General features: G+C 36.8%; 1 protein-coding gene and 1 long non-coding RNA gene across 2 annotated transcripts in view; one reads left to right on the top strand and one right to left on the bottom strand.

The window, feature by feature from the left end:
• Positions 1–24,104, bottom strand: part of RNPC3 (RNA binding region (RNP1, RRM) containing 3) — a 152,196-nt gene that overhangs the window by 1,436 nt on the left and 126,656 nt on the right. The window lies entirely within an intron of this gene.
• The window catches only part of LOC128072131 (uncharacterized), a 63,520-nt gene continuing 63,159 nt past the window's right edge, over positions 23,744–24,104 (top strand). The window contains exon 1 of the long non-coding RNA XR_008202143.1: positions 23,744–23,893. This is a non-coding gene — a long non-coding RNA (uncharacterized LOC128072131). The remainder of the gene's footprint in view (positions 23,894–24,104) is intronic.

The raw sequence follows: 24,104 nt of genomic DNA, 5'->3' as shown, positions 1-24,104 counted from the left end.
CTGTCCAGCTATATTTTTTTGAGATAGACCCAGAGCAGAATATAAATTTGGGCATCTGACCTGAAGTGAGTTTCAGAATCTGAAATCAGCTTAGCTCTAAAGTGAACAGAGCCAAAGACCTGGCTCATTAAAATTTTGAAAAACTTGAAATTAAGAGCATTCATATTTTGCTTTTAATTTAAAACTCCTGATCATTCATTTCCACTCTGTTTTGACCAAGACATACACTGTGTCCTCAATATCAATGCACCTACATAGTGCCTGGCCTTTCTCATATCACCTCATCAGATGAGTGACCTCCTTGCACCTGAGCACAGCTGCCACTGTCAGAATTGAGCAGGTTATGAAGCATAGCTTTGAGATTTTTAGCTTTAATTGAGTATATTTTTGAGTGTAGACCAGTAAAGCAATAGAAGTGCTCTAGATCTGGAATTGCCCCTTTCCTGTGCAAAAGATGAAGTTCTATCCTCAATCTCCAGAACTGTACTCTTGTTTTCATAACCTTAAGAAAATACAGAATGTTTTTACTTACAGCTGGCTTCTTTGAATATACTTCACACATATCTAAATGCATCTTATTAACATACCTTCACTCCCAGGGGATATTCTAGTTCAGACTGGATGTATTTTTGGTATTTTCAACTATTCATTGTCTTTTCCACATCCTTGTCTATAGATTCTTAAAATGTGAAGTTTCTGTTATTCTGATTTCTTGGTGGTTATTTCAAATGTTTTTGTGTTTTTTTTCCTTTTATTAAGTTATTCACCTCACCACTATATTAAGACCCTCCAGGGAGCAATTGATGATTTAGGCAAAGTGTTTTGTGTGAGAATTAGACTATTCTGCTCTGTATGAATTTTTGTGAAGTATTTATTACCTCAGGATCTGAGCACCTTCAAGTAGTATGTTAAGTAACCAAATCTGTCACAGGTTATTTGCTTTTTATATCATTTCCTCAGACTTGCAGTGAAATATTTTCCTTTGGTATTGTTCTCTGTTGTTATTTCTTAAATGTGAGATCTATTTATTTGTGCTACAGAGAGAAGGATGAAAGAACTGTGTCTTGCATTTGTATCAAAAGGTTGAGTTCTTTGCTCCCAGGGATGTTCGTCCCAAAGTCAATTCTGAAGTAAATAGGTGTTGCCTACTTTTCACAAGGCAGAGTTCTGATCTTTATTAAAAAAATAATAATAATAATAATTACTACTGCTGCTGATACATCATTTGGCTGCTCAGTAAGTCTTTTTAAGCATGCCATTTCACAATATTTTGATGAAACTTGAGAGAAAAAAGTCCAGCTTGCAGTGTAACAACATTTCCTGGAATTTCAAATCTAATTTCTGTATTAGATAATGTGGTGAACATTACTCCTCTTTCTGAGAGCTAAGCTTTTTTTCTGTAGATATTTCTCATCTCTTGACTTCTGTAAGAAACCACTAGTAAAGGTTATCTTTTGTAAATGCAGTTATGCATGCCACTCCCCATATATTTGCTTTTGCATTATCTTGAGAAGTGCAAACTTTGTTACTATCGTATATATATTTATAGGCAGTTATTGTCAAATATGTTATACTTAATGATATAAAGAAAAGACAGATGAAAACTAGAAGCTAAAATGAATTTATTCTTTTCATGATACATTTTTTGTTTTACAGAGTTTTCAGGTAAAATGTAATGGGGGAACTAATCCATTCACAGCTCTGAGAGAATTGAGTCAGAATGGTTTGCATTTGTATCTGATAAAAACTGTTGGTCTCTCTCCATCCCCTGAATAGTGAATGCTGAGACTCTTCCTGCTCAGAAAGGCTTATTACTGTTAAATTGGCTTTTAAACCAACCTAATACAGGTCATAAAGTGTGGTAAATTGGCAGCTACTCTAACTGATGAAAAAAATAATTGCAATGTGAGGCAGGATAAGTTCTAAACTAATTTGTCCCTAGCACAAAATAGGTATTATCTAATACAGAAAAACCAATGCTCAAGTAACCTTGAATTTTTGCCTTGAAGACAAAAAATCCCTGGAATTTTTAGTCAGGGAAGTGGCCACTCTCTAGAACTGATGTAACCTGAGGAGCAAACTTCCTTGATTTCTTTCATCCCAGTCAGTAATTTACAGTGGCCAAATATTAATTGTAAATATGTAGACAATTCTAAGAAGCAAAATCTTGTTGAATACTCTTCACTAATTCTAGTGATAATGCATTCTGAAATGCCTTTTGGATTGTTTCATCATAAACTTCAGAATAAATTTCCTTTCTACAGGACACAGTGCTTTGCTATAGGAGAAGCAATACTTTTAAAAACTGAGGTAAATATCTGATGCAGCTTATGGATACACCCTGAAGCAGAACATAATATTTGCATAAGAAATTACTGACTTATCACATAAATTTTCCTGTGTAATTTGCTAGCTTGCCTTCAGGGGGAATGTAAACCTGAAAGAGGGAGAAGTCGAATGTAAAAGAGCCATTTCTGCTCCAAAAGAGCAGTCTTATCTGAGGGATGAGTGTGTTGTATTCTGATAGGAAGGGGATTGTCTCTCTGGGATACACGGAGAATTTTGTAGGGAACTGATGAGACTTCTTAGTTGGGATATTGAAGATGTATTTCCTGTATATCATGCTGAAAAAGTAAGGCATCTTTGCGCTTCTTTAAAATGTAATTACAACATCAAGGGTATTAAGGAAGACAAAACTACTTCTAAAGCTGAATTGCTCATAACTAGCAATGGTTTATCAGACTAAGATACCATAATGTAATGTAAAAAGTGTTTTTTAAAGGAAGAAGAATTGGTATATATAAAGGGAAAATGTTTATTAATGACAGAGTCATCTACATAATTCAAGATGCAAACAGTAAAAAATAAAAGAAAAAAATGGTGGCGGGCTGGTGGTGAGCATGCATACAAATAGGTTACCTGGAGCTGAAAATAAAGCACTACATTAATGCCAGCAACAAAAGAAAACTGCAGTGTGGGCTGGTAGAGTATGATGCCAGACATCACTGCTTTAAATATATATTTTTTGAACAATGATTGTTGGTGGCCAAGAAAATTGGAAACTATCTTTCCATGCAGTATTTTTTATTAATCACAGGATTGGGGATTTTGAGAGCAACACGGCTGTGTGTGATTCTTGAATTGGAAATATGATACCTCTCCTTCATTTAACAGTCAAGGGTATTGGTGTGGTAAGTTGCTGTCCATTTGAAATCACTAAAAAAGGACATTAAACTCAGTAGATTCTTGCCCATTTACCATCAGATATTTTTATCATTGATTCTCATCTACTTCTTTTTGTCAGTACGCTGCACACAGCACTACCTTAAATATCATTCTGCTAAGAGCATCTTCATCGTCATCGAATTCATGACATGAATGGCTTGGAGGTGTTTTTCTGGAGAAGGACACAGATCAGCTGGGAAATAATTGAACCTCGAGGTTACAAAACACTAGGTGGAGGAGTTAGGATTTAATTTTTGAATTGTTACTTATTAAATTCAGTGAAGTAAAATCAAGCTACATCATTGATCCATTTCCCATCTGCAGTGTTTCTTCCCTTTTATTCAAATCATTGAAAATGAGGAAGTTGTTATTTCTATTGGATTGCCTGTAGTCATGCACTGGAGAAAACTTATTCAACAATCAACATCTATCTTGAGGCTCTGATCCATTTGTAAAATGCAGACTGTTTTATTCTTGGTGTTTGTGGAGAATACATAAAAGTTCAGACTCTGAATGATCCCAGTGGAGTCAGGGAATCTTCTACCTCTTCTTCTACCTACTTCTTGCCTTATTGAAGTTGATGTTTGTACAGTTGTGAGGAAAATACAGTGCTCAGTAAAGAGAGGATCTGTTGAATAACTGGAAAGGGTCTTTCTGGCCAGGCTTTTGAGAACCATGCTGTGCTGGTCTCTGCTGGAATCTGTATTTTGCATACCTCACTATAGCCGCATTTTCTGTCAATGCCAGAATTGTTGTATTCAGTCATCATTCATGGAAATATAAAATTTTTGTAGTGCCAAGTGGTGGAAGGACAATGACATCTGAATTTCTGCATTGCGTGATACATGCATATCCAAAACATATGGAAATGTCTGTGACTGCAGATGACTACCTCCAGCTCCTTTTAAAGTAAGCATTTGATCATTTGCACATCAGATGTCCTGCTAGTCTGTAATTCTGCAATATGATGCAATGTAATTCTTTGTCATTAGGTTGGCCATGAAATCTCACTGCAAGCAATATATTATGAGACAACATGACCCACCAAACAACTAAAAGCAGACCCCACCTCATAGAACAAGATGGATAATGAGGTAACCAATAGCATTATCAAAACTAATGTGATGGAATCAACCAAAGGTTTAGAAATACTGCACTGATTTAGCACATTCAATTTTACAAAAGTTAGCTATTCGGTTCAGGAGATGTTTAAGTGAATTAAAAACATAGTATTGCAGATGCCAGCTAATGTACCTTGCTCTTGGGATGAAGAGGAATGGCTACACAATCTGAAACAGCAGTACTATCCATTTGAAGGTTGAGATTCTAGTTCAAATGGAGTCGAAACCAACTCAGTCTGAAACAGCTTTGTTCCAGGCAGAATGTACGAGCAGAGATTACAGAGTCAGACTTGCAAAGATCACAGTGGTACCACTGCCATGTATACTTTGATGTATCAAAGCAGACCTCACATCTGGATGCCACGCCAAAGGTTTTTTGCTGTGTTTTGTTTCAGAAACTTGTTTTTTCTTTGCTGCAGGAGGTGGTAGCATTACTCATGTAGAAGGTGTATACAGCAGCTTTGTAGAGTACAGTATTTTCAAGCAGTAGAACTGTATTCTGTCTGTTGTGGAATTCTGCCTTACTTGTGTTCAGGAGATATAAAGAATTAAGATCACGAAAAAAAATTCTGGCTTTCTGCATATGTGCTTTCTGACATATGGCTTTCTGACACTGCACCATTCCCTCAGAAATTCAACCTGTACTGGCAATTGGTAAACACAAAGCCAGATTTTGAAAAGTATACTGTTGGCTAACATGCAGATAAAAAGCCAGAGGGAACTCCTGGTATGCCTGGACTCAAGCTGCAATGGGAACTTTGTTTGAACTAAGCTTTTGATTGTGATTTATCAAGAATTCCTTCAAAATAAGAAAAATCCAGAGCCTTAAATAATGTCACAAAGAAAAGAGGTTAGCTGGTTTTCTCACAGTGCAGAGCTGTGAGCCAAGCCATCATTGGCACAGCTATGGGCTGTATCCATCAGCTGCCTTATCCTGGAAGAATGCTTTAATGTATTGACTGTTCATCTTTTCAACATCTGCTTCTTTCAATCTAGTCTCATCATCTCCATTTTGTTCTCATCATTTCACCATGAAAGGATTATTGTAAGTGAAAAACTTTTAAACACATCCTGTTCAGATTCAGTTGTAACTCACCATTTCTGAAGTTTTAAAGCCTTTGTATTATTATCATCTCTACACTGATAACTGCTAGAAACCAGACATACAATGAAAACTACGCACTAGCAGAAAAGCCATAGTTACAGTGGTGAAACCAGCAGGGTTGGTGCAGATCATAAACTAGTTCCCCTTCTGTAAGTATAGTGATAGAACTATCAATCCCTTCCATTCAAGGCAGCAGAATTGGAGACTGTTTTTTTTTTATCCTCTCAGAATTATATTGAGCACCCAGAATTTTTGCTGACTTTACCTGGAGCTACAATGCAGAGCAACCTTGGAAATCTAGTCCCTGTAGTTTTCTATGAAGTGTTGTTCAGATTGCCCAGAGAGGTTTTGGATGCCCTCAGTCTGGAAGCATTGAAGGCTAAGCTAGATGGGACTTTCAGCAACTTTGTCTAGTGGGTGGTGCCCCTACCTGTAGCAGGTGGATTGTAGCTAAATCATCTTAAAGGTCTCTTCCAACCCAAACCATTCTATGATTAGAATAATTTTGAGTTCAAATGCTTTATCTGGGCCAGAAATGTTGATGAAGTGCTCTGTTAATGTTGATTACATACCCTGAAAAGACATTGTTGTTGGCTCACAGACACTAGGCATCTGAAATATTCCTATAGAACTACTGAAAATTTTGGGGAGTGGAAATCAGTCTGGAGATATTCAAGGTTGTGTGAATGTGAGTTCTGTAGATACAAGAAGTTTCATGAAGTGTTGTTTCTGAAGCAAATGGAGGAACATCAGTAGTAAGCAAACTAAATTCCATCCTTTTTGTTACAGTATCAGATGCACACAAATTTGGCACAGATTCCCAGACTTCAGCTGGTGTTCAAATTATTTCTTTACCACGTCCTTTGAAACAGAATAAAACAGTAAAATATTGCTCAAAAACAAGAGTTATTAGTGCCTTTCAGGATTTAATGATTTATCACTTGATGGCAAAAAATCACTGTGAATGTTTTTATGTCTATTTGACAGCAGAACTGAGCTCTGATTGTGACTCTTCACTTAAATGAGATATATTTATTCTGTTTTGCCTTGCGTGTATGTTTGTTTGTTTTACCTGGCTTGGATTTTCTCTGACTGTGCTTCTTGGGCTGAAGGAGGGAAATTAGTGAAACTTTTTATGCCCATTAAGGAGAGATGTCAAAAAAAAAAAAGAAAAAAAAAAGGATAACAGTTCTGTGGGGTTTTTTTTGTTGGTTTGGGTTTGATCGTTTCTTTGATTTTAAATGTAGAGTTTTTCGTTTTGTAGTCTTCAAAGTTTGTTTTGTCTAAATCATTGGTTGAAGTAGATCAGTGAGACTCCTCAGGAAACCTTGCTTGGTTTGTGCAAAGCTAAATTTTATCGCTTTTATCTACAAGAGAACTGTCCTTGCTGACACGGGCCTTGTACATCATCTTCAGTGCCAAAGCGGAAAAAGGACTGTGGCTATCGCACTCAATCTGTCTATCATCATGTATTTTATTTCCTGACTTTGTTCGTCTCTGTTTACTTCTGATCTACAGCCTGGTTTCAAATTTTTGTGACGCTGAATAAATCCAGAAATAGGGTGGTTTTTTTCTGTACTGTTAATAACCTGTGCAGGTTATTCAAATGATTTTTGTGCACTTTTGCAAAGCTTTTTAACAAATAATTTTTTCATTAAAATATTTATATCTTTCTCTAGACAAGAAAGAAGATCTATTTGAGATCTTTCGGTAGTTAGTTTTTGTTGTTATTGTTTGTTTGTTTGTTTGGAAACATTTATTTATTCAAACTGTTTTATTTCAAGTACATGTCAGCATTCTCCACAGATTAACAGTGAATCTATTCCTCCAAAGTTAACACTGATTCAGTGATAATCTTTAGACCAGAAGCATTCTTCTTTGTACTGAAAAATTGAGCTAGAAAAGCTCTTTTCTTAGGCTCACTGGAAAATTGAGTTGATTAATTGCAATGTGCTTATTGCAACATCTGCCCTTGATAACTGGGCTGTAAAGTGATGCCTTCTTCATGCAGAGATTGCATCTGGATATGCTGATGCCATCTACTCCACTGTCCAATAACATTTTTTTTAAATCTAACCACGTTATTCTTGGATTGTTTCTAACTGCAGTATGATCACTGCTTTGCATCCACAGGTTGAGAGATCACTGTAGTACTTGAAATATTACAAAATACTTGCTTTCTCCTAGGGACCTGCACTTTCCGTGCAAGTGAAGCTGTTAATAAATTGGCATAATATACATGCTTTTTGATCCAGATCTCTTAAAAAAACAAACAAACAAACAAACAAAAAACCCTGCAAATTATGGAGAGCTAATTCTGAGTGAAATCTCTAGACTACACCCATTTTTGCTCATTCTAAATTGATTTGGCTATTCACGGTGTCCTTATGGTACGCAGTTGTCTTACGATCTACTTCGTATCTAGACTGGTTTACTGTAGCTAAGAGTAGTTGCAAACATCCTAATGCCTGTATGCAGCATAGTAAGGGAACAGGAATATCAGAAATACATTTTGCAGGGCTATCTAGAATATAGGATAGCCACTTCAGTCCTTCTGTAAGCCAGAGTGCATTTCTAACTTCTCTCAGATAGGAACAGATAAAACAACTCTTTACCTCATTACCAGCACAAAACTGTCCTCTGTGTAAAGACAGGCCCTTTGAACGAGCTTCTAAAAAGACTTACACTCCACTTTTACCCTAAATTTGGCTTATGCCATTTAAGTCCACCTATATCTATTATTTCCATAGCATTTGCACACCTCTAGCAATTACAGCAGTCCAGAAGTGAGATATTGAGAACATTTAAAATGCGTTTTCTGCTAGAAATTGCATCCTGCTCATGGATAGCAAAGTATGCTGATTGTTTGGTGAGCCATTAGAGGTCTCCGATTATACAATCAAGAAAGTCTCTATGAAGAATTGTCACAGATATTTACTGATGATATAAGGCAGTGCATCATTCTAATATTCACTGTAGCCTAAAATACAAGAAAGGTATTTTTCCACCAATTTATTTGTGTATCTGACCATGTAAAGTAATGGAGTCTTGCCACATGTCTGGCATTCAAAATTTTGCTCAGAATAGTTAAAATAAGTCTATCACCTGAAAATGATGTGAAATGAGGCAGAGCTGAAGTTACGTGAACTGGATGCTACAGTTACAGAATTATGATGTTGAGTAGACAAGAGAGAAGTGTTCTAAAGAACTTAAAATCATTTTCTCTGGAAACTTCCATTTTTCAAGATGACCCTGTGTGCAATGGCAGATACACTGTAAAAAGCAACACACGGGTTTCCCCTACTCGGAAGCCGGATAGCAAAGACTTTCTTTTTGGTTTAATTACTTGGACATTTTCTAGCATAGGAACTATAATGAAAGGAAAGAAGGCAAAGAAGAAAAGAATTATCTGAAAGGAATATGATTTAAAAAGATGGCTTTCCAATTTTTAAAGTGGAATTGGGTAATGAAAACAAAGCAGATGTATAAATTCAGATCTGAATTGTAATGTGAAACCAAACTACATTTCTGAACACAAAAATAAGACATTCCTCTGTGAAATTCATTTTATAAAGAACTCAAGTTTTAATTCTTACTTACTCTTGTGCTCTAAAATCTCTAGGACATTTTGCAGTTTGCATTTTGCAATAATCATGTACAACAGCAATCTCTGCCCTTTGCAGGCATGTAAGGAAGAAAAATAATTAGAATATGGCAATTTTGCTTTCTTTTTAAATAAGAGCTTATCCAAACGTGCTAGACAAATCCTATCTAAACAAGATAAAAATCCTAATCTATTTTAACCTGATGAGAATAAATGAAATGTTTTGGGTTTAAATCATCTATTTCAAAAATATTAAAACACAATATACAGAAATAATAATTGCATTCATTTTATTTGTTGTTACATTTTTCAATATTTTTGTCAAAAATTCTCAAAGCACTCTGCAGACATTTCACCTTTGCCATAGATGAAATGTTTTCTCGTTAACCTAAGTAGACTGTGAGAGAGAGTGTGGCCCTTCTAGAAAATCCTAGAGGAAGTTTGACTCATCTGGGTCAATAGGCAGGAACCTCTGCATTTGCAGTTTAAAATCTCCAGAAAAATTTAGAAACAACTGATGATTGTTCTAAAGAGGATGAATGAAATTGCTTCCTGGTGATTTTTCAAGATCTATCTGTACACTCTTATTATTTTTATGAATTATAGACAAAATTACTTTGTCTGCCAAAGCTACTAATGTAGCTTCATCTTTAACTGTACCTAATTCTCCTCAAGATGAATGAAAGCAGCCTATTAATGCCTTTACGAAGTGAAATCAAAGAGTATTTTCTAAAATTTGAAGTGAGGACTCAGAGTCATTTCTCTATGCTGTTAGACTTCCATATTTTCTAATTGCTGATGGTAGAGCAGTATATGTGTGTTTTCAGTAGAAGCAAAATCACCAAAAAAATTCTCAGAACTCTGCAGTCATGTTTGTGATGTTTGCTTTCCGTCATTTCCTTTTATATTGTTTTTATTATTTATATATGGTTTGTTTACAGGAAGAGAAATAGCCATAGATTCTTACTAGAATCTAGCAATTACTTAAGATCAAAAACAATGTCATGATCAGAGATCTAGGCCATTTATCAGAAATAGAATTTTTAGGATATTTACTGAAATATGCCTCTAGCTGGCATTGCAAAAAGCCATTAAGTAATGAAAGCACTTCATCTGTTCTTTGAGCTAAATTTGTTTTTGTTAGCATCTTGGATGCAAAGCAGGAATATGGACATGATCAGCACACCTGCCCTGGGCTATTGCCCTAAACGAGGGTGCTGCACAGAGCAGCTGTCCAACAGCAGATCTCATCCCCTTCTGGATGGTACCTTCCCCAACTTGCTGAGCCATGAACAGGGCAAGGAGCTTTGCAGGTCACAGGATAAGTGCTGCTTTGAAGAGGTTCTCTGCTGCCTCAGAAACATGTGGCTGTGCAATGAAGTGTTCTCCCTTTTTTTCTTCTTTTGAGCAGTATTGCTTTCAACCTGAATTGGTTTCTCAGATGAAGATGACGAAGCAGCTAACACTGTGATACTGCAAATACATTATATAAGCAATGCAGATGCATAAAAGAATAGTTTGATGGTAAAGACTTTCTGCTTTTAAACACCGTTGAATGCATGAAGATCTACTATGCCAGTAATCCAGAGTCATATAGTTTCAGATTCTATAAATTAGCTTCTGTTTCGTTATAATGAAGTTTTCTTGCGATTGTTGTACACAATTCTGGCACATTAATTCTGGATTAGGCTGGTAGCCAATGTTAGTTGTGCTGTCGTTCTTGAAAATACTACTTTCTGCTGTCTTTATGAAGATTAACATGGTACAATAACAATCCAGAGAGGTAGAAGTAAATCCAGACATATTAGTACCCTGTGTAAATGCTGTCATTTATCCATGCAAACATAATTATTAGAAGAATTCTTCTGAAGAAGAATTTTATTTTTATTTTAAAATAGCTTTCCAAACTCCAATAGTAATTTCATTTTCACATAAGACAAGATGCACAGAGACAAACCTTTGCTCATACTAGTATTACCTAGCAAGAGTATACAATTTTCTTGTCAATGTATTAGAATTGGCTTATGATGCAGCTGAGAGTTTAATCGTGGGCTACGTTAGCGTTCTACAATTCCATTATGAATCCCACTTATTATTTCTTCCCATTATTTTGTGTTTTTGGGGTGTTTTGTTGTTGTTGTTGTTGTGGAGTTTTGTTTGTTTTTGTTTTGTTTTTTGTTTGTTGCATATATTATTTTAAGGAATAAGTACAAATTGTTGCTATCTAACAAAAGCAACTGTTGAGATCTCTCTGAAATGTAAGTATAGGTCACAGTAGCCCATACTTGCCATAATCTGCTTAATATCAAGTGTCATGTAAATCTGCATTGCTTTACAACGTACTGTTTTCATGTAGTATATCTTCAAGCCTAGACTGAAACCTAAAATGTGATTAGTATAATTTTCTGAATTAACAAAATTCATGGAGAGACCATAACAGCCATAAAGCCATACAACAACAACAGCCATAACTGCTGTATGAAATCCTGAGATTAAAATATTTTGGTTCAAATTCACACAAAGTAATTCCAAGCAGTCCTATCGTGCTACACAAGTTTCAACCTTGCAGTCTGAGCAAGCCAAAATAGCCTTGCATTTGCATGTAAGAAATGTAGTTTATGAATCATCCTTTATGACCAAACTATTGAATATGAAGATGGAGAAACCTACTTGGTGTTACCATAGGTGAGCTTTCAGGAACACACAACATTGAGTAAGCTTTCTTGGAACTGCTTGCAGCTCAAAGACCTTGAAAAGCCAGTGTTTTTTTCCTCACAAACCACAATGAACATCAGAGTTGGCATTCAATTGTCACGACATCAGAGCAGCTATTTGAAGTAGAAAGCTAAAGATAATTACGAGATTATGACGCTTCTTTCTTATCTGAGATGACTGTGTATTGATTAATATTTCAGAAATCTTATTTTCTTAGGAAATTTCATAGCAAAACATGAAACATGTTCAATGATGTATTTAGAAATGTCATTGATGTTGCAAGTCCAAGTTAAAGACATAATGGGATTTTCATCTCATAGTCAAAAACAGTTGTTCATAAATACAGATGATCTTTACCTCCAGGCTTCAGATGTCTCAGAAAAATATTTGATTTCTGTAGGATAGATATCTTATATATTTGTATCTGGGTTTGCTGCAGATCTTAATATTTGTGATTATCTTACTACAGCAGTGTGGCTAAAAAGCTGGGTAGGTGCTGACAGCGTTTCTGACATGTCTGCCTAATAGATTTTGCTCTTCTACTTTTGCCTGGAAGACCAACCAGTTATAGTATATAGTGTGGTGTCATAAACTCCTGGAGCTGAGAGTACGTGTTACACACTGCTGGAGAGTGTGAAATCCACACTATCCAGTACTAATCACTATCTGTTTATTTTAAATTTCCTGGTTCATAAAAACCAACTTCCATTCTTGAATAATTTACACTGTATTTCATTCTGCTTGTGGTTGCCTGTGGTCATCCAGATTTCCAACCGTCTGGTCTTGTATCAAATGAAAACACAGGGGGAAATATTTAAGAAGTACCAGTGCAGCTAGGTGACTCTGCTATTCCTTTACTTGAATTTTTCTTTTCTTTGTACTTGCCAGCTAGAAAAATGAGAGAATACCTCATTATTAAACCATGCAGTATATCAGTTCCCTAAAGGATTCTGCCATTCTTATATGACGCTAAGACTTATATTCATAGACAACACAACTCAATCATTTTCCTTTTTGATTAATTTCTTATTCTTCCTTTCCATTAGTTTCTGAGAATAAATCAGCAACATATCAATATTCCTTTGGCTACATGGCAAAATATGGATATTTCTCCAAACTTGTTCTTTGTGATTCCTCTAATAGCTGCTTAAAGGTTTATGAGAAAAAATAAAACCTACTGTAGGGATAATCTCAAAGATGGCAAGCAGCTTTTGCCAAATGGTTCGCAGCAGCTGTGCAATTACCTTATCACTTTATTTCTCCAAAGGGAAACACTCTTTTCTCATCCTTTTGTTGCAGAATTTGTGAAACTCTTAAAAAAACAAACAAGCAAACAAACAAACAAACAAAAACCTTTCTATTTTAAAGGTCTAATTTAACATGAAAATTATATGCATTGTAAATGTTTTCTCTGCAATTTACTTGTCATAAATGTCTATTGTACTCAAAACCTCTACAGGGAGTCGGTTATATTTATACTGCATGTACTTACAAATTTGTTAAAAAAAAAAAAAAAGACACAATGACAATAAGAATAGAAATATTTTGACTAGTTAAAAAACCCTGGATACAAAGATTGATTTCAGCTCAAATGCAACTGTCCATGGTTTGTGTTAAAACTGGACTTTATAGTAGGAATTAGGTACATGCTATCGTACTTTTATAATCAGGAAATCACCAAACTGAATACAAATACTGTGTAGAATTGTCAAATGATATCCAAAGCACTTGCACACAAAAATATTGCAAGAAATAATGCAGAGGGCTCAAATCACTGCTATCTTTGTGCTAATTTTATTCTGATGCAATGCTCTGATTTTTGTGGGAAAAAAAAGTAGTCCAAAAAATGCTTCTGTAGTCCAAGCTGTGCTCTAGTTTGAGCCCCACAGGCAGAGAGAGTTCTTTGGAAAGCCCTTTTTGGCTTCCATGAGGAAAGAATCTTATTGGCTGATGGCTCCACAGAAAAAAAGTGAAAGAACTCAATTTTCACCAAAAGTAGCCTTAATCAGGCACTCAGCCCCCATCAGCACTTGGTTATTAGAGTTATTCACTGGAAAGGCAGCAGGATTTGAGGTGGAATAGTTGTTTCAAGCTCTCAGATGACTGAGATACAAATACTTTAATTCTCATAGGGAAAATGCTTCCATTGGAAGTCTTTTTCAACAGTTTGTATTTCACAGTCTTCAATTATCGTTTAAAAACTATTAGCTGGTTTATTTTATTTAAATACAGTTGCTCATACTGGACTGTATTCCTGTGTATTTGGCCACTGTGTGTGACAGAGGGGTGTTTGTGTGTGCTCCTATGAGGATGCAGCATGATCTCTGTTATGCATGCCTTCAAAATGCTGGACGTCTTGGGAGCATTCACAGATGTGGGAGAAACCAAAGGCACACAAATGCAGTTCAGAAGTGTTCTTTATTACTTTATTAGGATTGTTTGGGTACTTATTCATGAAGAAAAAAAAAATGCCAGAATCTGTTCACTAAAACTAATCCTTTTCCTTCAGAAATCTACCTACTTGGAAGAGTTTCAATAAATTGTTTCAAATTCATAAACTATATCTAATTTGGATGAAATGTTTTCTAAATGGAAGTGTACCAAGATGTTTAAGCTGAGACTAACTTTCATTGAAAAGCATAAAATAATGACGCTACTTACATTTAAAATGCTGGAATTTAAACAATGTTTTGAAACAATCAACAAAATCCTTTTATGTTTAATGAGAAATTTTTCCTGATCTTTCAGTTCGGGATGATTTTGGGATCTTAGCCTGCTCAGGCTTTTTGGAGTTGTGGATTTCCTCTTTGTGTGTGACAACACATAGAGATGGAAAACCTTTTCCTGTCAGGCCTTGCATACTGTATGTTATGGACAGAAGGGAAAGCGAGCCTTGAGATTCTATCCCCTGCTTGCAAGCAAATAAGTGTTGTCAGATGGTCTTCCTCAACAATTTTATGCGAAAGAAAGATGTCCTCATTAAAGCTTTAGCTATGCAAGGACCGCAATAGTGACAGAGTTGTTCAAGAAGTCACTGACAGATCCAGAAAATAAAATCAAATATTTTTGTTATATCCGAATGATCACGGTATCTCTGGTGAGTGACTGTGATGTATTGAAACAATCATAAACCATCAAATGAGTCAGTGCATCAAAAAATAGCAAGCTTTGGCATGACAAGAGCAATTCATTCTAGAGCATTCTCTTCATAATTTTGTCAGTTGTCCTAGTAAACCTCAAAATGCGTAGTCTTACCATCAACTGAATGTCCTGCTGGCATCGAGCTTTGGTTCCCTGCTGAAACGCAGGCTGGTGGCACAGGGCTGCCCTCTGATTTTACATCTTAGCAACTGAAGCTGCTCCAAGCCAATTTTTTACTGAGTTCCAGTCCCAAGAGACCTAGGAGCTGGCAAGGAATATCACTGCTATCTTGATAGCCATGGAGGGTCTTTGTTAGCCTCTGTATGTTTGTTAACAGTGAAACAGCTGAGCAGGCAGTGGGTCTGCTTGTGTTCCTGCCTGCTGAGACAGGCTTCCCTGGAACAGCACACGGATCTAACAAACTGCAGTAGCGTTGCTCCTGTGCAGATTCTGTGCAGTAAAATCAGAATGTGCAGTGCTGTATGGCAGGCTCATGGCTGAGTGTCACTGAGGAGCCCAAATTAAATCATACCTCCAGAAGTTGCAGTTCCCCAGGTACCAATATGAAAATAATCCAGTTCTAAAGATAAATTTTCCCCACACCTCAAAAGCAGAGTACATCAAATTTTGCAAGAAGGAAAAAAACAGTAGCTGTAGGGATGGTTTCAGCAATTTTAGTATGTGTGGAGGAAACCTGGGGCTATTAGCATATTTTTTACCTTTTTGACAGCAAGTAAATGTTCTGTGGCAGACAAATCTACAGGAAATAAAATTTTATGATGTGATGTAGCCATACTGGTTATATATCTGTACAGTGCTGGCAGACTATCAAAAGACGCACACTTCGAACATTTTTGAATGTGACTTGAAAGCAGCTTGACTTCTGTAATCATAAACACTGACAAGTATGCTCTGCGTGCTCACACCAGATGATGTCTCTTTTCATATTAGAGTGATGGTGGTGTACAACTCATCCAGCAAGTTCAAAGGGAACTCTAAGGAAAATGAATTGTTTCTGTCTCACCTAAATGTTGATTACCAACCAGTTGGACTAACACAGGAATGTCATGCATAGCACTGTAATTCCTCCATTTTCTATCTTGTTACGTTACTTTTAGAATACCTATAAATACTGCTGATAACCCTTTCTTTTCCTTTGTAAGTGTTTTAGCAATCTAGAGCCAAAGCTTCTTTCCATTTGTCCTAGAATAATCCCCGATGGATGGTACTGCTAACGTAAAAGTGAGGACAGCTAATTGCAGACATGAGTCTTTCCTTATGTGTGTACATGTATGAGTATTTACAAGAAAAATTCTGAGCAGTCTATACTTAATTTTAAATCTTTTTCTTACTCTTCCCAGGTTAATAATGTTAAATAGATATAGATAGATCAGTTGTAAGCATAAGTTTCAAAAATACCTCTCTCTTCAAGCTGCTGTTTATACCTACTAGAAATGATGCAAGTGATTTCTGTCCACATTGAAAATCAGAGTAATTTGTGATGTCATTCCTTGTCTCTCTGTGCAAAGGTAGTAAAACCAAGCTGAAATTGCCTTTCAAGAATGAGTTTCGGTGGAAGAATCAAAATCAAGCCTGCCAGTGTGAGGAAATCCAATTGTGTTGTCAAGTACTTTTCTTTCATGAGAAAGGCTACACATCATCTATAAACATGCAAGTGCAAGCAAGTAATCTAATCTAATCTAATCTAAGTGATCTAATATAAGGAAGGTATGTTCTGCTTTCTGCTATCATCCTGAAAGAATGATTCAAAAAGGCGATTCTTTCTTCTTTTTTTCCATTATTTTACTGTGGCCCAGATTCCCTGTACTGGTCAGTAAGATAGGAACGTAATGTGCAATTTGTTGGAGGCTTTCTTTTCTTCATGCTAGCAATGAAGCTCAGTGCAGGACTGACTCCCAGAATGCAGACAGAGCTGCCTGGTTTTGAAGGTTCATAATTCAGTCACTCTGACTTCAGTTCCCTGCTCAGTGATCTTCGCCGCATCTGAGGAACCACAGGCAAACCTGGCACTTGAAGTGTGTATGGGGAGGGCATGAATCTTTAGGATTTTTTTTTTACAGTGTATTTAAAACACGGGACTTGGGTGTGTAAAAGCTCGACTTCTTGCCTGTCATTGTTAGTTCCTGTTTTTCCAGATAACACCTCTTCCATTGCACCTTGCCTCTGTTGAGGCATCAGATCTTCACAGTAGCAGTGCAGCCGATGGGATCGGTAGCTGACTTGTAGCCAGACAAGTATATCTGCACATATGCCTTGGAAACTTGCGAGGCAGCACTGTAGAGATGCTGTGAGTCTGCAGAGGGGCAAACTGGGATGCAGAGCGGGCAGCTAGCTCCTAGAGTGGGGCTTTGCTTGGAGCATGGTACGCTGTCTCTTGAGAGTTAAAACAGACGCCAAGTGGAGGATTCTGTCTCCCTCTGCGTGCTGTGCCACTAGGGGCACAGGCTGGGTGTGCAGGCTATGTGGCTTATGGGAGTAGAGCCCACCCTGTGACAAACGCAATCTCTGATGTGAGTCTTAGGGGAGGACTTGCTTTCGTTCCTAACCAGGAAATATATCTGCCACCAATACTGAAGCAGTCCAGCTAAAGAAATAAAGTGTTTTTTTAGAGAGGAATACATAGAGTGTAGCAAGACATTCAGCATACCAATTTTCAGCAGGCTTTCTGCAAAATTAGCATGCTCTTAAATAAAATAAGCAGCGACTCCTTTAGAAATGTGGTGTTTTTTGGTTTTTTGTTGTTTTTTTTTTTTTTTTTTGCTGAGGGCTGTTTCAGTATACAATGCTAATACTGCCATGCCAGATTTTACACAACAGCTGCCATTGATGCTGGCTGCTACGAAAAAAAACCTCCTGAAGTGATCTGTTCTATAAGCTTCTCAGTTTAAACCATAGCTGTACCTCGTGGCTGTGATTTACCTGTGGAAGCCTAGCATTAGCTTGGTCAGGAATGCTGTGCTTAGCCTTTGCTCAAAGTCGAGTTAAAATCTACAATGGAAAATTTTGTGCAGCGGAATGCATTAGTATTCCATAGAAGTCAGAATACACCTATACACTGACCTCTATTTTGAATCAATTTTACAGCTTTAAATGATTAAGGCTTGAAATAAATGATTGAATATGCCTTGTGAGAATATGTGCGGTGAATAAAAAGATGACAGATACTTCATTTTCTGCTGAGACTTGGAGAAGACTCATCTTGTTAAAAAAATTAGCAGAGTGATGATGGGGTAGTAATCTGAATTTTCATTTTCAATTAACAGAGGGATTTGCTTAACCAGGATTTTCCTGGGATGTTTAGAATCTTTCTTAACATAGTATTGCTTTTTGAGCCCTACTGTCCTCTCCTTTTAACTTTATGAAGATATATGTCTATACTGGAGCTGTCCACTGATAGAAAGAAACTTACAACAGATGTTCCCAGCTGAAAAGAGGCTGCATTGATTTCCCTATGGCTGGCTGTTAAACTGTAAAATCATTTCAGGCACTTGACCTGTGATTTGAGAAGACTTAGGAACGGATCTGAAATCTTTAGGAGTGCTATTAGATAATATATAATACATGTGTGGCAAAAAGAGACAGTAGCATCCACTCAGATCTAGCTTTTAGGCCCAGTATTTAAGTATGTATTTCTTGAGAGGCTCCAGTGTACTCTATAATTAATGTATTCAGTAATTTATCACCAAAACCTGTGGGAAATAATGCCCTTTAACAGCAGATAGAAAGATCACCTTTTTGAAATTCACTGAGCAGAACCTATGCAGACCGGTGTCTCCTTCCTCCTTTAGGACCTGAAGGTACTTCCACTTTTTGTTTTATTAAAGTTCTTATTTGTCTGGACATTAATGTTATTGAGCACGTTGTTGGAAATCATGGGACTGATCTTGCACTTCTGTCAGTGAAGCTGACCCAGCAGTGTCAAACCTTATGTACGTTTATTCCTGGACAGATAGAAGAGGCAATTTCAAACAAAATAGGCAGACAGAAATTTCCTTTTGGAGAATAGTTCTCAAAATAAAGTGTTGTTTGCTAGCAGAACATTTCTTTATGCTTTCTGCACAATTAGCACTTAGCTAGAAGTCATCTTTATAAACCTTGTATTGCTTCAGGAAAGGGCCTTTCTGTGATTTTGCTGCTAGGGATTCAGATCAGCACAAGGCATTGAAGAAAGATTGTTCCAGTGGAAAATGGATCCCCTTCGGCCTTGGCACCATGCTAGCAAAAAATGTAACATCCACAGGCCTTTGGTACTGGCATGCACCCCAGCTGTGCTGTGCTTTCCAACCTGCAGCAGGGCAGCTGGGACAACAGCAAGCTTTGTGTTTTTCATCAGAGTAATATGCAGAAATTTTGGAGGTATATATGCAGAAGCCTAGAGGAGTAGGCCACCACTAAGAGAAAGCAAAATTGTCTGATGTATGCACTATGCTATACTCTTAAATTCAATACTAAAGTTCCTTACTAATACTGTAATCAAATATTACACAGATGAAGCATGATCCTTTCTGTGCTATAGTAGATATTTTGTGCAAAGCACTATCAATACAAGCAAATTAAGCCTAATAAATGAAATCACTTCATAGTAGCCATTTTCAAAAGACTTTGTCTGTTCCCATAAAAGTAAATCCTATACCTTACCCACTTAAACTGCCATTGGTATTAAACCTTCCCTATATAAAGGTAGCTGCTCATTTATCTTGCACAAGTGATAGTCTTTTTTAGCTGACCTGTGGTGTGACTTTAGCTGAATAGAATGCAAAACAGGAGCTGATAGAGAACATTTTTACATCTGAAGGTCATAAATATTGAACAAAATCCGTGTCAGGCTTGTAAAGATGCGTCACGCCTCTTTTGGTTTTGCAGTCTGTCTTTAAAAAGCAAAGGTCTAGCAAGAGTATTGGAGTATATATAGAATATTTCTTCACACATCTAAAGGAGTGCAGACCCACTTCTAGAAATTTATAAATTTGTAATAAACACAAACACTATGAGCTTCAAAATGCTACATTAATGCAGTGCTAGCACTTTAATATAAGGCACTCAAAAATCAGAATATTTTAGAAGGTTAGGCAGTTCTAAGTGTAATGTGTCTAAGCTGCATATCCCACATTACATATGGCATATTTTAATAGTAAAAATGTATTAAAGCTTACATTTAAAAACCACTTTCTTGTTTGATATGTGAAGCTTATGGTAATGAAGAGTGTGAGACAAAGTCAGATTTGAAGGTGATCTCTTCAGTGGTTAGGAATTTTCAAACTCAAGTTTCACATGTCCTTTTTGGCTGTCAGATTTTTCATTTAAACACGCATCAAGTAAGGTAGCTGAAATAAACAGTTTTCTCATAGTTGATCAGTTTGCTATTTAAATAACATCAGTACCTCTGAACTACAATGGTATGGTTTTTGGTTTTGTTTTTTTTTTAAAGGAGAGATTGATATACCTGACTTGAATTTAACTACAAATTTTTTTTTTAAAAGGAAAGAAAGAAAGAAAGAAAAAAAACAAAAAAAAAAACAAAAGCCGATTTTTGAAAGTGCCCACTACCTTTTAAGACGATTATCCATAACCCGTGAAGCATATATTGGGAAAAGAAATGGCTGTGGGATGCTTCATACTCTTTTTTTGAGTCCAACATTGAAAATTCTGCGTCAAATTGATCTGATGAGAGGCTTGGAATGGATGTTATTTTGATTTCAGACTTTGTTTCATGGGTGCTTCAATATTATTAGTTCATAATGTGCTATCTGGCATTACTAAAATTTTCACGTATCTTAATGTCTCCCTGTTTGGATACACATAAAGCAGCATCAGTGGATGTTTCAGATTAATATTACAGAGCCATTTTGATGAGATGTGCATCAGAAATTTCATGACCCTCCCGTGGTTTTCTAAAGAATGTTCTTGGGTGGCTAACCTTGACACCTACTTTTAGGAATCTGACATCAACTGGAGGCCTGAGCCTGAACTTGTCATTCTTTCACTGAATCAGCATGGCTTCTCACACTGGCTCTGCTTGTCAGTTATCTGGGAGAGTATGGATATGGATGGGACCTGAAAATGGACATTTCATCTCCTTGGATCCCATGTGCCACCACCAGGGTTGGTACACACAGCCCTCCAGCCACTTCCCATGACTCCACAGATTACAAGACTTCAGCAGGGAACAGGGTACACCTGCCACACAACTCACCCTCAGGCTTAATGTTTTGTGTCCTCACTAAGTCACTTCCATGTTTCTTATTATCTATGAGTATAAGTAGTATCTCCATGGGAGGCTGAGCTCAACCTGTTCTCATTTACCATTTACTGGATTGCCTAAATTGAGCATACTGATCTCAGTTGTTATATAATGAAAAGTGGAAAAAATGACACTGTTGAATTCCTAACTTGTTCAACTACTAAATAGTTGGTTTTTTTTGTTTTGTTTTGTTTTTTTGTTTTTTTGTTGTTTTTTTTTTGCTTTAAGCTAAAGATCTCAGTAGAAGAGACTTTAATCTGTAATTTCTTGTTTGTGTGTGTTTTTAAATTGTTCTTAGAACATAAACATGTGGATGTTCAAAGACAGTTCCTAAGAATGATCTGTAGACTAACACTGGTTAATTTTTTTAAGTAGAGTCATGCAGAATCGTTGATGTTTTAAAAAAATATTTGTGTGTTAGGAGTAATAACATTACACTGCCTTCTTTGTTGATGGCAATGGTTGCAGAGAGTCTATTCTAGATAGAAAATAATCCCATGCATATTCTGAATCTAAATAAGATATGGCAGTCTTTATTATGCAGGTGCATGTCTTTCACTCATCTGCACAGATAAAGCAAAATGATGCTCCGTGAGTGTTTCTTGCTCTGCCTGTCGGATTAGGAGCACGCTGTTGGCATCAGACTACAGTTTGTATTCTTGAAACAAGGTAGCCACTTTGCAGTTTGTGTTACAACAGAGTAGTTGTAGGAATTTAACAGTCTCAAAAAATAATCCTCCTTTGTTTAAGACGTGCTCCATTTTGGCCTCAGCCTGCTTGCCTGCTAGCATTTTCCTGCTGGGGATGCTGGTTGCTCTTATATCAGAACTAACAGTCTTTTAGCCAAAAATGGCCTTTCTCACTGTTCAGACTTCAGTGGGAAATAAATGATGGAAACAAAATGGAACAGAAATAAAAAGCAGATGGGGAGGGAGAACAGCTTTTCTTTTCTTTTCTTTTCTTTTCTTTTCTTTTCTTTTCTTTTCTTTTCTTTTCTTTTCTTTTCTTTTCTTTTCTTTTCTTTTCTTTTCTTTTCTTTTCTTTTCTTTTCTTTTCTTTTCTTTTCTTTTCTTTTCTTTTCTTTTCTTTTTTTTTCCTATCAGAACTAAATTCAACAGGATAAACAGATTATATATTTATAAATTAAGACATGTTTTTCTAAACAGTGAGCAGCATTCTTGGATTTGATATTCTGCATCAGTCTGTTTCTCACTGAAATTGCTTTTTTCTTCACCACACTTGTTGTTGGAAGTCATGCAAACCTCTGCGTGCTAAAAAGCTGTGGTCACTGAGGATTGCTCATCCCATTTGCTGAACAACACGTCACCAAATAGAGCCAGGAACGGGGGGCTCTGTGCTCCTGAGACGAACAGGAAATTGGAATCCCAGTGACATGATGAGCTGGTTGGTGAGTGCTGCTGGGGCTTCAGGAAGGAAGACTCCTTCTCACCTGGCAAGATCTATAGGGCTGGTCAGGATTCCTGAGCATGTTTCCAGCAGCAGAATTTAAAACTTGTGCAAGGGAAAGAAGAGGGATATTATTAGAGTTGCAGGAGACTTCTTGTCCCAAGATGAGCTCTGCAAGGCTTTGTGCGCTCTGTGCCCAATCGGCTTCTGAAGGGCTCCACATCATCTGCTGCTGGCTTTGGCAGGTGGAGGAAGCCATTCTGCTGGTCATGTGCAAGTCCTCAGAGGGCCCATCTGAAAACCCTATTCAGTAGCTGAAGGATAACCTCCATATTTATTAGGGACCATTACAAGAGAGGTGAAACTTAATCTTTCTGTAAGAATGATTTTAGCTGAAACTTGCTAAAACAATTTGCCCCTGGGCTGGTACAAAGTCGGAGAATATCACCAGAGAGGGAGACTCTCTGATTTCAGAGAGTTGTCTGCATGAGAGTACCTGAAAGTTATAATGACATTCCTGACATAACCTTAACAGTTCATGCTACTTGAAGCTTGCTATAATAATGTATCTTATCTGACCCAAATCCAACAACAAATAGTTTTGTTCTCTTTTCCTGTGCATTTTGCTGCTGGCTACAGATAAAATTGAGTGTGTTCCATTCAAAGAATATTAGTATCTAGATACCAATTATTCACGCACTTGCAGGTACAAAAAGAATAGTAAAGGGTATTTGCTGAACATAATGACTTCATTAAGCAAACTGGAACACCAATAGCTCAGTATTACTGAAACAAAGAGTTTTCGTAAGTTGAAGAGTGGCATAGGTATGAGTGCTCCACTTTCATGGAAAAAAAAAAAATTGTGATGCCTTTGATAAATGTTATCACAAAACCAAACTGGGTGCGATTAAAATGTGTCATGTCTTTATGTGTTGTGGATATGGTCTAAACTCTTGCAGCTATTTTTCTCATGTCTATCGAAAGAGAAGGACTCTTAATTCATAATTTATAAGCGTAGCCACTCCAGTGAGTGTGACTGCAGGCTGCTGTGCTGCCTTTGTACCGACAGATCACAAGCAGATTACTAAGCAGAAGCAGCATCATCCCTTCTGGAGTTAAACCTTCTCCACCCTTTCTCCCCCATCCCATCATAAATATTTTCTTTTAGAAATCTTTGGATGCTAAGTCCTTTGCCCGCTGTCACACAGGACATTAGATGGTCATCTCCGCACTGTTTTGCAGATGAAAAGACTGGAAATAACACCATGCTGACAGAGTAGAGACGGTCTCTATCGATCAGTACATCTAACATGGTAATAAGAATGTAAACTCAACCTGGTGCTGCTTTCCATCAAAGCTGAGCTTTCCTTTTGCACAGGCCTGCAGTCATCTCTCAAGTTGTCAATATGTCCTGATAGAGCTTTTAGACACTTATCAATATTTAACTACACTCCTATTGATTCAGCAATTACACAATAATTGATTTAAGATTGATTATCATTATATTAACATTTTAGTGGTCAA

This window comes from Tympanuchus pallidicinctus, unplaced genomic scaffold (genome assembly GCF_026119805.1).
Source record: "Tympanuchus pallidicinctus isolate F22 unplaced genomic scaffold, pur_lepc_1.0 scaffold7, whole genome shotgun sequence".
In the NCBI taxonomy this organism is placed as follows: Eukaryota; Metazoa; Chordata; class Aves; order Galliformes; family Phasianidae; genus Tympanuchus; species Tympanuchus pallidicinctus.
Note: the sequence above shows the minus strand (reverse complement) of the source record. Positions and strands in the feature narration are given on the sequence as shown.